This window comes from Pinus tabuliformis, chromosome 1_1 (genome assembly GCF_031772625.1).
Source record: "Pinus tabuliformis cultivar Carrire ecotype Pingquan chromosome 1_1, CPIR1, whole genome shotgun sequence".
Lineage (NCBI taxonomy): Eukaryota > Viridiplantae > Streptophyta > Pinopsida > Pinales > Pinaceae > Pinus > Pinus tabuliformis.
In genome coordinates this window covers 152,867,339-152,881,696 of record NC_142297.1, presented here as the reverse complement: position 1 = coordinate 152,881,696, position 14,358 = coordinate 152,867,339, and the positions used below count along the sequence as shown (strand labels likewise).

The 14,358-nt window shown below is 38.6% G+C and overlaps 1 protein-coding gene across 15 annotated transcripts in view; it reads left to right on the top strand.

Moving 5' to 3' along the window:
• Positions 1-14,358, top strand: part of LOC149212063 (MADS-box protein SOC1-like) — a 300,150-nt gene that overhangs the window by 132,060 nt on the left and 153,732 nt on the right. The window lies entirely within an intron of this gene.

The following is a 14,358-nucleotide window of genomic DNA, read 5'->3' as shown; positions in this document are numbered from 1 at the left end:
GGCACACCCTCTGCCTAGAACTCCAGAGAAGTTTCTTTTGGCCTTTTTCAAACTCTATAACTGAAAAAGTCCATCCGAGCATTTGTCACTTCGGGATCGTTAATACATCGAAGGAGACTAGAGTCATCTTTAGCTTTTTCTCGACTCTTAAAACATGAAAAAGCAAGTTTGTGTCTAAAAGCGTCGTTAATAAAATTTATTTTAAACGGAACATAATCACCTGTTATTCCCACGTTGATCTTTCAGTTGAAAAGTATGGAGCCCACCAACCAAGGAAGTAACCTTGGTGGAAGTCCCAATCCCTTCTCCTCTTGGGGAGATGTTGGTGCGCCTCATATGGCCACATTGTCACTTCCAGGATTGACAATTGGCCTACCTGTATGGCTCTTTTCAACTAATGTAGTTCAAATCGCCGCAAATCCTGAGCAGTCGAATCAACAGTCAGACCAGTCTAGAGCTGCCCACCAGCCTTCCACTTCTTACATTTCTTCCTTTGATCCTTCATCTTCACAAGGTAGAGCCGGCAAAAGTCAGCCTCCCATGGAGAAGAAGGAAAAGAAGAAGAAAGAAAAGAAGCAGAAGGGGCCTATGGCGAAGGCGACTGGGGGCAAGCAAAAGACATCTGACAAAAATCCACACACTGCACCGACCGGGCCTAAATCGCCATGTGTCATTTGCAAAGGGACCCACTTCCATCGTGATTGTCCTTGTATTCCCCGGATACTAAGGGACTGGTCCCCCAGGTTGCACAATCCGGTAGCATCAACCTCTGGTAGTCATGTTGATTGCAATCCGTCAACTAGCGAGAGTGAAGGACGAAAAGGGAGACCAAGATCACCCTGTATGTTGTGTGAAGGCGATCACGCCATCCACCGATGTCCATTCTTAGATGAGGCGAAAAGAGTTTTGGAAGATCGTCCGGTATCACCGTTACGACTTCCTCCTGGATACCAAAAACTCGTGCCTGATCCCTCGATAGTTGAAAATCTAGCTGGCCCGCTCAAGTGGTCAGCTGAAGTGTCGGTCATTGAGAATGAACCAACTGAATCCAGACCAGACGAAAGTCTAAAGGTCGAAACGGCAGTTGACCCGGTTCTTCCTTCGGAGGTTTCATCCTCAAATGACACCGTCGTTGAAGATTCATCTTCAAATGACACCCTCACTGAAGAGAATAAGGATGACACCGTCCAGATTCTTTTCATCAACACAGACTCTGATGAGCATCAGGGCAATGCGCCCATTCCTTTATCGCAGGAAGGAACATCATCAGGGTCGTATCCGGCTGTGTATTCGGTCCCACCACCAAGCAACCTGGTTGTATCCTTTGATTGGAACCAACTAGGCAGACCCCGGTTACCAGCCAGTATACCATTCAGAATCATTGTCCAAATCTATAGAATGGTAATGGCTGGAACCATCATTGATGAAGGGGCATCTATGAGTATCCTTTCCTCTATTGCTTGGAAAGCACTGGGTTCCCCGGCGCTTTTACCAGAGATGAGAAATCTATCGGGTTTTGATAAAGGAACCAGTCGCCCATTAGGGATTCTCCCCAATGTTCCCATTACATTGAGGAAGAAGACAGTTCATATGAATGTCATGGTCGTCCAAGGACCCTTGGATTATAACCTACTCCTTGGACGGGACTATATATATTGCATGGGAGCTATAGTCTCCTCACTCTTTAGAGTAATGTGTTTTCCACACGAAGGAAAGATGGTCAAGCTCGTAGACCAACTTTCATTTCCGGGATCTCGCATCGCAAATAGTCAAATACCAACCCTAAACGGCTTATTCACTCAAGAAATGCCTCCAGCCCCGGTTCTACTTCTCGATGAATGCGAGTAATTCGGAAAGAAAGAACTGGGACCCAGGGGGCATGCACCCTGGCCTGCCTTGGGCAGAGAAAACCTTGGGTATAAAGTTAATTTCCGCAGAAGAATAGACTAGTCCGTACCCCGTCCGAAAAAGGAAGAGAGGGTTGTTCTAGGATAAAATTCTTTTGTCAAAGTTATGTGAGCGAAAATATCGTCTCCCTTTGTCTAAAAAAGTAGGCTCTCCTAAGGAGGAGATCCATTTGTGGCAGCAAGTAGCCACCATCTTTGAATGTCAAGCCTCACCCATTAAAACAACATGTTTTGAAGGATAAGTAGGGGCAGTCTTCAAAGAAAGAGATGAAATTGCTGCAACAAGTAGTCACCATCCTTAGCAACCTAATGATAGACACCGCCGAAAAGAGAGTTTAGTTTGCGGCAGCAAGCAAAACCATTTTTCGGATAATAAGTAAGAGGCAGCGCCTCGAAATTATACTTTATACCTGGGGGCATGCAAACCTTTTGGAGTGCAAGCATGGGACGACTATTTATTTTTTAAATTTTTAGGTCCTCCCTTTAAACCTGTAGGTCTAACCCGTTAAACTCGTAGGATTAGCCGTTTCCAGCTTGCATAAAGAAAGGATGTGGGGCAAAAGTTAAAACTTGCCAAATTGGAGTAACTAGTGAGGTATAGCTCCTTAAATATGACTACCTCACCTGAGGCGTTTCTTGTATTATGACTGGTATGTTCGAGCAGTTTTAGCACATAGTTCATGCTCGTTAAAAAATAAACGCAAGATCCGAGCAGTTTTAGCACATAGTTCATGCTCGTTAAAAAATAAACATAAGTTGTGAGCAATCTTCCCCTAGAGTTCAAGCTCACCCAGAAAAAAATGAACCGGTAAATAACCTTGGTAAATGTAACCTTTGACAGCCATATTAAAGCCCTTGGTCGTGTTCTTGCAGTCTCACCTCCATCCGTTCATTTGGCCAATCGTTCATCTCCATATGTTTGTTTACCCATTTTGAGGAACAGCTGCGAAGAGTGATTTCACTAAGCCATCCTTGTGACACTGCCGTGATTGGAATATTCCAACCTGTACCTGGAATCTGCTGCTGCCCTGTTAATCACTCGTTCCTCGAAAGACGAGTCGTCTTTAAGCTCTTTTCACTGACTCATAAAATATGAAAAGATTGCCGAGTTTTGGCCTTCCAGCTCGTTAAAGCGACCGGAAAGCTATCCCTCCTCTAGATTTTAATCTTTTTGGACCTGAGGGATTATTGCACAAAAAGATCGAGCGCTTGTTTTGTTCGGCTCGTTAAAGCAATCGAAAATTCATCCCTTCTGTATTGTTTTATACTTTTTCGGACTTAAAGGATTAGAAGACGAAAAAAGGAATTTTGGAGTTAACTTTCCGTACCTTTTCAGACTCTCTAAAAATGAAAAGGACCGAGTTTTCCTTGTCGTTAGACTCGTTAAAATGATTAAATAGCGACAAACTTGTCTTTAGACGAGAACGAGTTTCCCTATCGCTAGGCTCGTTAAAACATAGCGATGGGCTTGCCCGAAGGGCAGGTTATAGAACAAGCATATGTTATCCTCCTCAAGCTTGACAAAAATAAAGAGGTACTGGTCAGCAATGACTGGGGAAAAAATTGGGAGAACCTCACAGCATTAATGGTAGCAAGTCACTCTTGAACATGACACTTTGTCCTCCGTATCACATCGGGTTGGGTTGTTTCATTCACCGGTCTCATAACCATGGTCCTCGCCACACCATCCACAATTGGGGTAATGCTACCAATCCATCACATCAGTGTCGTTATATGTTCAAGAGATGTGGTTCTGCAAAGAGTCAACCGTGTCCCATCCACTGCCATACATTATCCTTCATCCACTTCATGACCGCCACCCTGAATCATACATCACAGTTTGTTTTCACCTCATCACAATCACTAGCTCCGTTCCGTGTCACTGATGTGGGATTCATTAAGGCCCTCCTTTGACGGATCGCTCCTTGTCGACATCAGCTCATTATCCAAGGAGTTGATCTAGGAACAACCCCTTCAGTACTTTGAAGCTTGCATGCCTCAATGGCAAGTTTCTCACTTCCGGCGACAGGTATACATCAATGACCTTCGACCAGAGGATTTTGCATGGTGGTCGACGCCAGGTCCTTTATTCCCACCATGTGAATTGTACTGCTGTACCTTGAGGGTCATCGTCCTTATCGGTGATTCCTCTCGCGCTTGTTAACGGTTTACATCATTGGCCGGTAATCAAGCGATGTCTTTCCATGTTCGACTTCGAGAAATTCTCACATGGATCGACTTGTACATCGAGTGAAGATCGGAAGAGATTGAAGACCCCGGATCTAGTTTCATCCATCCGGGCTGCGATATATATTCAGGATATAAAGACATTTGATATGTACATCATTGCAGCAGATGATCATCCTTCTCAAAGGATGATAATTTCAGTAGAGAATTATCAGTCTACAATCAGACGATCGTCTGTTCTATGTACCAAAATGTATTTATAAAGCTGAGCATGGGAATGCCCGCCTCAGCTAGATCATGAAAATGTATGAAAAATAATGTATCGTATTGTATCTTATTACAGGACACTTCTCAGCAGATTGAATAAACTTCGGATCCTCTCAATAAAGCATTTCACCCGATAAACGACCTCATACTTTAGGGGGCATCTGTTATAGACAAATTTGTGCCTTACAGCAACAAGCATGAATTGTCAATAATCCAAGGGATCCAAAGTTCCCTAAACATGATGTTCCTACCCCTAGAGGAACAAGGTCAGCAAACCAACAGCTCTCAGATCAATTCTCCACCCGAAAACACTCAAAAACAAGCAATCCTGAAATCAAAGCAGGTGCTCCACTAGGTTTCTGCGCTGAAACTCAGTTGCTCCATGGTGTACCTGCGTTGCAAAGCAAGTGGAACAAAGGCCACCTGCGCTGAGCGAGATGGGACAAGTGGCACACTGAGTCATTGCTCTGGAATCTTCCAAAAATGACACTTGGATCAGGTATTTCGCCTTGTGATGAGTCAGAGGCTCTGTTTCTCCAAGTGGAAGCAAGGTTCTCCAAGTGGACTCAAGAACTGAAGATCAACTAAAGATTAACTGAAGAGAGAGAGGACACAAGGCAGCTACACATCAGTTGCAAGCTGACTCATCCTTTCTCAATTCATCTATATATTGAGCTCTCTCCTATGAGCTCAGGAGGCTGGAATTTTGTGCAAAGTAATGATATGCTGTTGGTTTCACTATAGAACTATTGGGTGATTGTTTGAGAGAGGTGAAGAGGAGAAATTCTTTCTGCTGGGAGGTGTTGCTGGGTTGGAGCCTTCAATGGTTGTAATACTCTCAGAACCTTTACTTCTTCATTAATAAAAGCTATTGAGGTTCTTCTATGTGCTCTTGTTTCAATAATATATTGTGATGATTGCATGTTTGGTTTACGCTAATCCATGAACCAGTTATGATTGCATGCCTCTTGTAGTTTCCTTCTTTGTTATTTTGCAGGATCTCATTGTAGCTGGGCAAGCAAAAGAACAGGGAGCTAGGAGCAAGCGGCCAAAGAGAAGAGTTTGGATTCGACATTAAGCGCAAGGCAACGGTTAGTGCATTTCTCTATTCTCTTTTGCTTTCATAAAGAAGTAAACCTTAAGTAGTTTGTTTTACAGTTGTTGCTAAGGAACTATCACCCTTAGAGTGGGATAGGGTCATCCGAGTCGGATACTTTTCCCTACAACAGGTATGTTATTGGGCAATTACAAAATATTTGAGGGTCACTGAGAATGTATGAAGTCACATCATGCGAGGAAGCATTGAAACAAGCACAACATATTGAAACAAAGCATGACTGGCAATTAAACTTATTCTTGACTGAAAAAAATATTAGAAGAAAAGATTAAACAATTACAACATTTGTTGTTAAGCTTATATGTTCAAAAACATAGTCTATGGTGCACTTATTGCAGAACCAAAGGGCACAGAAAAGAGGATTACAGATTTGAAGATTATTTCGATTAGGGCTGTTGTAACTAAAATTACACAACCACAAGGAGCTATTGCTCCACGAGTCTTTCCTGAGACTCACTAGAAAGATGTGTGTGAAACAATGTGCAATTCAAACAATCCCATTGCATGTAGACAATAATATAGAATGTGACATAAGAGTGTAGGCCATAACTCTTTGTTATGCAACCAACTCACCAAGCAGAAGAAAAGATAGACAAATGACTTAAAAATTATCCTCTTCAATGGAGAAACCTCCTTTACATTACATAATTGAACAATTCTTGGATGATTCAAATGATAAGGCCTCCTGGGTCTCTATAGGAGTCTAAGGGGTCACAATATAATCAGAGCCTACATAATAATGATAATGTAAGGGCACAACAATAACAATAGTGGGCTTCTATGGGGCACAACAATAACCACATGGGGGATACATGGGCACAACAATAACCATAGGGGGCTACACTAAAAATAAAACTAAGGGGTATGCATTAGTATTATAGGGACCTAACATGCCCCTCTCCTTCAAAAACGCGTTGTCCTCAATGCTGGAGTAGTTCTGGATGCTTCTGTATAAAATTCTCATCCTCCCATGTGGAATATTAAGCGGGTAAATTCTTCTATTTAATGAGATACTCTAAAATTAAAAAAAATTGTCGTCGTCATGTTCTTGTTTCCGTGACTACTTCAGGATTAAATATGATTTTTCCTTTTTTCGTCAAGTTCTGGAAACACTGTTTGAACTGGGATCTTGTCATCGATAACCTTATTTAAGCATGAAAAATGGAAAATTGGGTGTACTCAAGAAGATGCAGGCAGTTCCAATTTGTATGCTTTTGTAACAATCTTTTGCAACACCTTGTAAGGACCATAGTACTTGGGTGATAATTTATTATCCTTCTTAACTTTCTTGAGGGACATTTGTTTATATGGTTGTAGCCATAAAAATATCCAGTCGCCTACATCAAAACTTCTTTCACTCCAATGTTGATCTTCCTGTTGTTTCATTCTATTATGCGCCATAGTGAGGTTATCCTTTAAGAGTTGGAGAACTTTTTGTTGATGCTATATGTGATCTTCCATTGCTTGAACCTTAGAATTTTCTCTTAAATATGATGTGATGGATGGTGGATGATATCCGTAAAGTGCCATAAATGGGGTCATTTTTACTGCGGTATGGAAGGAAGTGTTAAACCACCATTTAGCTAGAGGTAACCACTTGACCCATTGAGTTTGCTTATTAGATACTAAAAAACGAAGATATCCTTAGAAACATTTGTTCACTATCTCAGTTTGCCCATCAGATTGAGGATGATAAGATGAGATATAAGCTAATTGAGTACCAAGACAAGAGAATAATTTTGTCCAAAAATTTTCGGTGAAAATGGGATCTTTGTCACTTACAATAATCTTTGGGTTTCCATATAGCTTTTGAATTATTTCCATAAATTCAGTAGAAACTGTACTGGCTTTAAAAGGATGAGATAATGCATAAAATTTTGCATATTTTGTAAGTCTGTCAACTACCACCATGATGACACTCTTTCCTTCAGAGTTGGGTAAATCTGTGATAAAATCCATTGAGACCTCCTCCCAACGTTGACTTGGAATGGCTAAAGGTTGTAGTCTACCCCAGGTCTTAATTGTCTCTATTTTATTTTGTTTACAAACCAAACATTTTGCCACAATCTTCTGAATATCAGATTGAAGGCCATCTGATCCCGGTGGATATTGGTGGCCACCCGTCAATTCCACTTGGACCCCCACCATTGTTTCTTTCAATTTTTCAGTTTCCTTAATTGTAGCACAATTTACTATTTTTAGCATTTTTTCGGGTCGTAAATTTCCGGAGTCGTTTTGAGGCCCTAAACAACGTTTTTTTGGCAATCTACTGCCAACGATTTTTTGATAAAATCGTCTTTTCCAACGTAGTCCTCAGAGAGATCTTTCCAACGGGGTTAAAAATTCCTTTTTAACCTTGTGGTAAGTTTTTAAAAATCTTGAGTGCCCTCCTAAATGGGAAGTGTGCAATTCCAAAAGAATCTTTTGCTTGAGTTGGGATTCTTAAAAATATATAAGCTATCTTTGTACCATAATGAATCATTTTTCCAGCTAAATGTACCAACTTTATTAAGATCTTGTTGTAACTTTTGAATGATTATCCACACCTCTTCGTTATTATTCCATTCATCCGTTACTTTGGTAATCTAATCAGGTTGGATAATAGAAATGACACACAAAAATGCTTCCACATCCTCATCCTTTCTTGAGAGTGCATCTGCAACAACATTTTCCTTCCCTTTTTTTTATATGATCTCAAAGTCATAACCCAACATCTTTGTAACCCATTTTTATTGCTCTTCTGAAGATAATTTTTGTTCCAAAAAGTGTTTGACACCATCATGATTGGTTTTTACCTTCAAGTGTCTTCCCATTAGGTGAGGTCATCATTTCTTAGTGCATATAGTATTGCCAACCTTTCCTTCTCATAAATAGCTTTTTGTAAATACTGTCCCTTGATTGGATGAATTTTAAAAGCAATGGATCTTCCTTCTTGCATTAAAACAACACCAGTTCCATTTATTGAGGCATCACATTCCACAATAAAGGTTTTTGTGGAGTGTAACGTAGCTAAGACCGATGCTTGACACATTGGCTCTATAAGATGTTTAAAGGCCTTAGTTTCTTATGGAGTCCAATAAAATGCATCTTTCTTCAGTGATGTTGTTCTCCCATAGTTCTTAACAAACTTGTGATAATACCTCGTCAGCCCAAGAAATCCTTGAAGATGCTTTATGGTTGTGGGGATTTTCCATTCCTTAATGACTTTAATTTTGTTAGGGTCTACCTTAACACACTCATGAGAGACAATATGACCCAAATATTCTAGCTCCTGTACTCCGAAGAAACATTTGGAGGTTTTTGAATATAATTATCTCTCCTCCAATAGTTTGAGAACCTTGTCAACATGTTGAACATGATCCTTCCAAGACTTGTTGTAGATTAGTATATCATCAAAGAATACTAACAAAAATTTCCAAGGAATGGTTTGAAAATGAAATTCATCAAACCTTGAAATGTGGAAGGTGCATTAGTAAGTCTAAAAGACATGACCAAAAATTCATAATGAGCCTTGTGAGTTATGAATACAATTTTCAGAATGTCTTCAATCTTCATTCTAATTTGATGGTATCCAAAATGAAGGTCCAACTTGGTGAAGTAAATTGTTCCATGTAATTCATCCAACAATTCGTCAATGACAAGAACGGGAAATTTATCTTTAGTAGTGAGCTTGTTGGACTCCCTATACTTTAGAAACATACACCATGATCCATCCTTCTTGTGCACAAATACTATTGGAGCAGAGAAAGAACTTTCAGTAGTTTGAATTATACCGGCCTCTAGCAATTCTGCAACCATAAGTTCGATTTCACTCTTTTGGGCATAGGGATATCTGTAAGGTCTGATGTTTGGAGGAACACTTCGTGGAATCAAATGAATAGCATGATCGTAATCATGGATGGGCGGGAGGCCTTTGGGAGTCTCAAATACATTGGAATGAGTGTTCAAGACTTTTTGGAGATCTAAAGAAATATACAATTTTGATGTTTGAACCTTTAGTATGCATAATTGTGCAATTACAGTTCATTGTTCTTTATTCAGAAGCTTTTTCATCCCATTAGAGATGATTTTCTTTCCTGGTTTCCCTTTGATACCCCTTAATTCAACTTCCTTTCCTTCCGAAAAAAAAAATTCAAGAAAAAATCAGAAAATTAAAAGCTATCATCCCCAAAGATTGTAACCATTGGAATTCTAGTACAACATCAACACCACGCATTGGAATAGAAAGCATTGGACTATTCAATACATATTATCCCATGGCTAGCTTGATATTATGACACTTTCCAGATAAATTTATAGTTCCTCCATTTGAAACCATCACTTAAAACTCTAGTGCTGCATATAGGAAGCAATTCAATTCTTTCGCTATCTTACAATGAATAAAATTATGGGTACTACCTGAATCAATTGACATTGTTACCTGTTTCTTCTTGATATATCATTTTACCTTGAGAGTTTGAGGAGTGGTAATTCCTGCCAATGCATTACAAGATCTGGTTGGATTCATTTATTCTTTCTCTTGGATTGGTTCCTAGTGTACATCCTCCTCTTTTCATGTTTCTTGTTCCTTTTTTTTCTCCTCTTCACAATCTATGTAGAATAATTTCTTCTTAGCACACTTATGACCTTTAGTGTACTTTTTATCACAATTGTAACAAAGCCCTTTTACTCTTTTTTCCTCCAATTGTTGTGGTGTCAGCCTTGTAGGTTGTGGATGGCTATGAGCATCAAAACTTCCATCTTTATAGTTGTGAGTAGTAGACTTCTTTGTTGCCATAATTTTGCTTTCAACTTTTCTTGCCACCCTGAATGCCTTCTCCAATGAATCAGGTTCCCAAAGATGAACTTCATGTTGGATGTTATCCTTTAAAGTCCCTATGAAGACATCAATCCTATGCTCCTCAGGAATATCAATTACCCTGATATTCAATTTTTTGAAGTCCTCAATGTGCTCCCCCATTGAACCCTTTTGTTTGAGATTTATCAATTGGCTAAAGAAGGTGTTGCTCCTTGTATTCTCATAATGTGCTATCATTTCCTCTGTAAAAAATGACCAAGTGACAAGTGGTTTACGATAACAAATCCATTGATACCATACAAACTAATTAGGTTCTAAATATAAGGATGCAATGCATACCTTTTGTGTGTGTTGCACATCATGGAGATCAAAATATTACTCCATCTGCAATATCCATGTTACCGGATCTTTGCCATCAAACTTCCTCATATTGATCTTTGGAATGTGGTCATTCTTAAACCCAAAATTGGAGTCTCTATAATCATAATTCATATTTCTTTTGTCCTCATCATGATTTTCATGGATTACCTTGTCACCACTTGCAAGCCTTTCTTCTAGCAATGTTTCCAAATCTTCCTTCAACCCTTCGATCTTGACATTCATCATTATTTGCACGTCTGCGTTTAAACCATCCTTCAAACCGTTCATGTCCCTTATTTTTTTTAATTCTAAACCATCCATCTTAACATTCATCGCTTCCAATTCATTTTTGGTGACTCTCTATGAGAGCGAAATTTGTTACACTTGGTTTCGTAATTTAGATATATCATGTTGCATTTCTTCCTTTTCTTCATGCGTCATAGTAGGGCTTTTTGGTTTCTTACTAGGTGTGTCCATTTTTTTTTCGAGGCATTTTAGAATCAAACAATGATATCTATGCCTCACTATGCCCTTTCAATCACTTCAAACTTATTTTCCAAACAAAAGTCATGCAAAATTTAAAAAGAATACATACCTTTTTATTTCTTTTTAGGAGCTTAATATTTAAACTATTGTATCTTTGTAATTTCGACTCTTCAAGGTTTGAAATTTTGCCTTGTGGTAGCCCTCTGAGTATTCTTTCCAATGCCACAAGGCAGATCAAAATTAGACTTTTCAAGCTACAATTATGCCCAATCTCCCACGATGTCCTGATTATCGACTAGTTCAGTATAGTGAAATTGTATGGAGTGTCTTATGTCACAGTTTCAACCTTTGGGTCTGACAATGATACCCAAAAAACTAACATCCATGCCCTTTCATCCACTTTTAACAAAATTCGTATTTGATGCTTGGAGAAAAAGTTATTATGATTCTCCATAGGTCACTTGTTTGAGATTGAATTTTGGAGCTTGTGAAAACCCTAACTTCCTTGGAACATATCTCCGAAAATATAGCGAACCAAGATATGAAATTCGTACACGAAGTTCACAACTATCAGGGCTCTATATGGTTGGAAATTTAGCTTCTGAAGCCTCATAGAAAAATTTTATAGTAAAAATTCGAAGATGACCTATTTGAAGAAGAGAAACCCTAGAATCGAAAGCTTTGATGCCAAACGTTATGAAACTAGCTCACAAAATAGAAGAAAAGATAGATCAACGACTTAAAAATTATCCTCTTCAATGGGGAAACCTCCTTTACATTACATAAATGAACAATTCTTTGATGATTCAAATGATAAGGCCTCCTTGGTATGTATAGGAGTCTAAGGGGTCAAAATATAATCAGAGCCTACATAAACAATAATAGTGTAAGGGCACAACAATAACAATAGTGGGCTTCTATGGGGCACAAAAATAACCACATGGGGATACATGGGCACAACAATAATAATAGGAGGCTACACTAACAATAAAAATAAGGGGGATGCACTAGATTATAGGGACCTAACACTCTTAGACAAAGATTATCAAATAGCTGGAGTAGCCATCTTCAGGGTCACCATATCTCCTAGTTCCCAATATTGGCACAAAGCTAACCAGTGAAATTGCCTAAAATTCTCCCTGTAATATTATGTCTGCATGACAATAATCATTGATAATCCATGAACAACATATAAACATCAAAGGACATCAACAAAAAAGGAATGAAATTGAATTTATTATAATATTGAGATGGCATATAAATAAATGGTATACTTAAAGGATAAAAGAGCCTTCTCTCCAATTTTTAGTCTTAGTAACCGCCTCTAAGAATGATAGCCTCACAAATCAGCAAAGTTCTCACGCTATAACTAACTCTCTATATCAAGATTTATCCTTGACATGATTAATATATATATATGCCTTTTGGCCTCCCTGGGAGGATATTTCTGGACACTTAGGGGCAAGATATTTTAGGAAACTTCTACAATAATTTGCCCCTAGCTAAAAAATAAACCAAATCAGTGGAGTTTATCTCCCCGGGGATCAACAATTCTATAACGCACAAGATTGGCACTGGTTGTAAAAAGGTAATCTACGCTAGTGGCCCTAGTCGTACATAGTGAGTAATGGGAGTGGTGCAAGATGTACATGGCTAACTAGCACCAATGCAACAAAAAAGTCAAAATCAAGGGTACAAGCTATGCATCTAGGACAACAACTCAAATTCTTCTGCAATTGAATCAATGTAGGTAAAGTAGATTTATAACAGATGCCCCTAATTAATGAGGTTAGAAGAAAAATTGATCGCTGAAATGCATTACAACAAACGCTAGGTCAAAATGGGGGGAAGGAGCGAAGACTACATAGCTAAATCAAACAAACTCAAATGTTGACGTATCACCCTATTGATATCATTCCCAAGTCAGGCATACCCATGCTATGTCATAAATAGAAATTAAACATTGCTACCAACTATACACTACAAATCCATGACGTGAAATGCTAGGACATGGCCACGAAGAATACATAGTGGATCATGTGACAAATCAAAAGAGCATAGCCACCAATGATTATAGTGTGGATCTGTGTCACAATATGTATCAATAGGACTATGAACACATAGAAGAGACGTGCCCCAAAGTAGTCCTCAAAGTATATATATGATACATAGCTCCAACACAACTTGGGAAGGGCACCATATAAGAGTGAAAGATCCCTAACCCAAGTTTTTCTACACAACCTTGATGGTATGAATCTACAACACGCGAATAGATGTGTTGATGTTGAGCATAGTATAAACCACCTGATCATCGTTCATTGGGGTTGTTGAGATATTTATTTCCATAAACATCAAACATTAATAATCAACCTAGGGGTTCATAGACATAAGGTACAAATACAATATGTACAGGATTAAAGCCTCGACTACCTTGAAAGCGTAACAAATAAAAGCATTGAAAATCATGCCTGCATAAAACTTCAGAGAGACAACTACTTCTTAAGCTTGAATAGTAAATGGGGCTCAATTAGTTTAGGTGAGAGAAATGTAACCATGACCTTTAAGGTCCATTTTCCTTATAGGCACTACATTTCCATTCTACATTCAGCTATGATGAAGAATTGGGGTTGTTGAGATATTTATTTCCATAAACATCAAACATTAATAATCAACCTAGGGGTTCATAGACATAAGGTACGAATACAATATGTATAGGATTAAAGCCTCGACTACCTTGAAAGCGTAACAAATAAAAGCATTGAAAATCATGCCTGCATAAAACTTCAGAGAGATAACTACTTCTTAAGCTTGAATAGTAAATGGGGCTCAGTTAGTTTAGGTGAGAGAAATGTAACCATGACCTTTAAGGTCCATTTTCCTTATAGGCACTCATTAAGTATTCTAATACCATATATTAGCTCATAAACAAAAGAATGGTTTAACATAGATCCTTAATGAGTTTCAGCGAATTAACAATCATTCTAAAACTTTCTAAGAAAGAAGACAAATGAGTACAACATTAATCTAACTACAATCAAGATGGAAATCATGCAAGTCTATCATCTGCAATTGTAGATCTGCTTCCTGAGAAGGGGCCCTGCCTTCTTTGGAAGCAACCTACCTAAAAATAATCAATAATATGCCAACAACAAAATCAAGGTAATGAAGCTCAGAGTATCATTATATTATAAAAAGGCTTATACATATAATGTTATATCTCCCCTTTTTTGATCTGT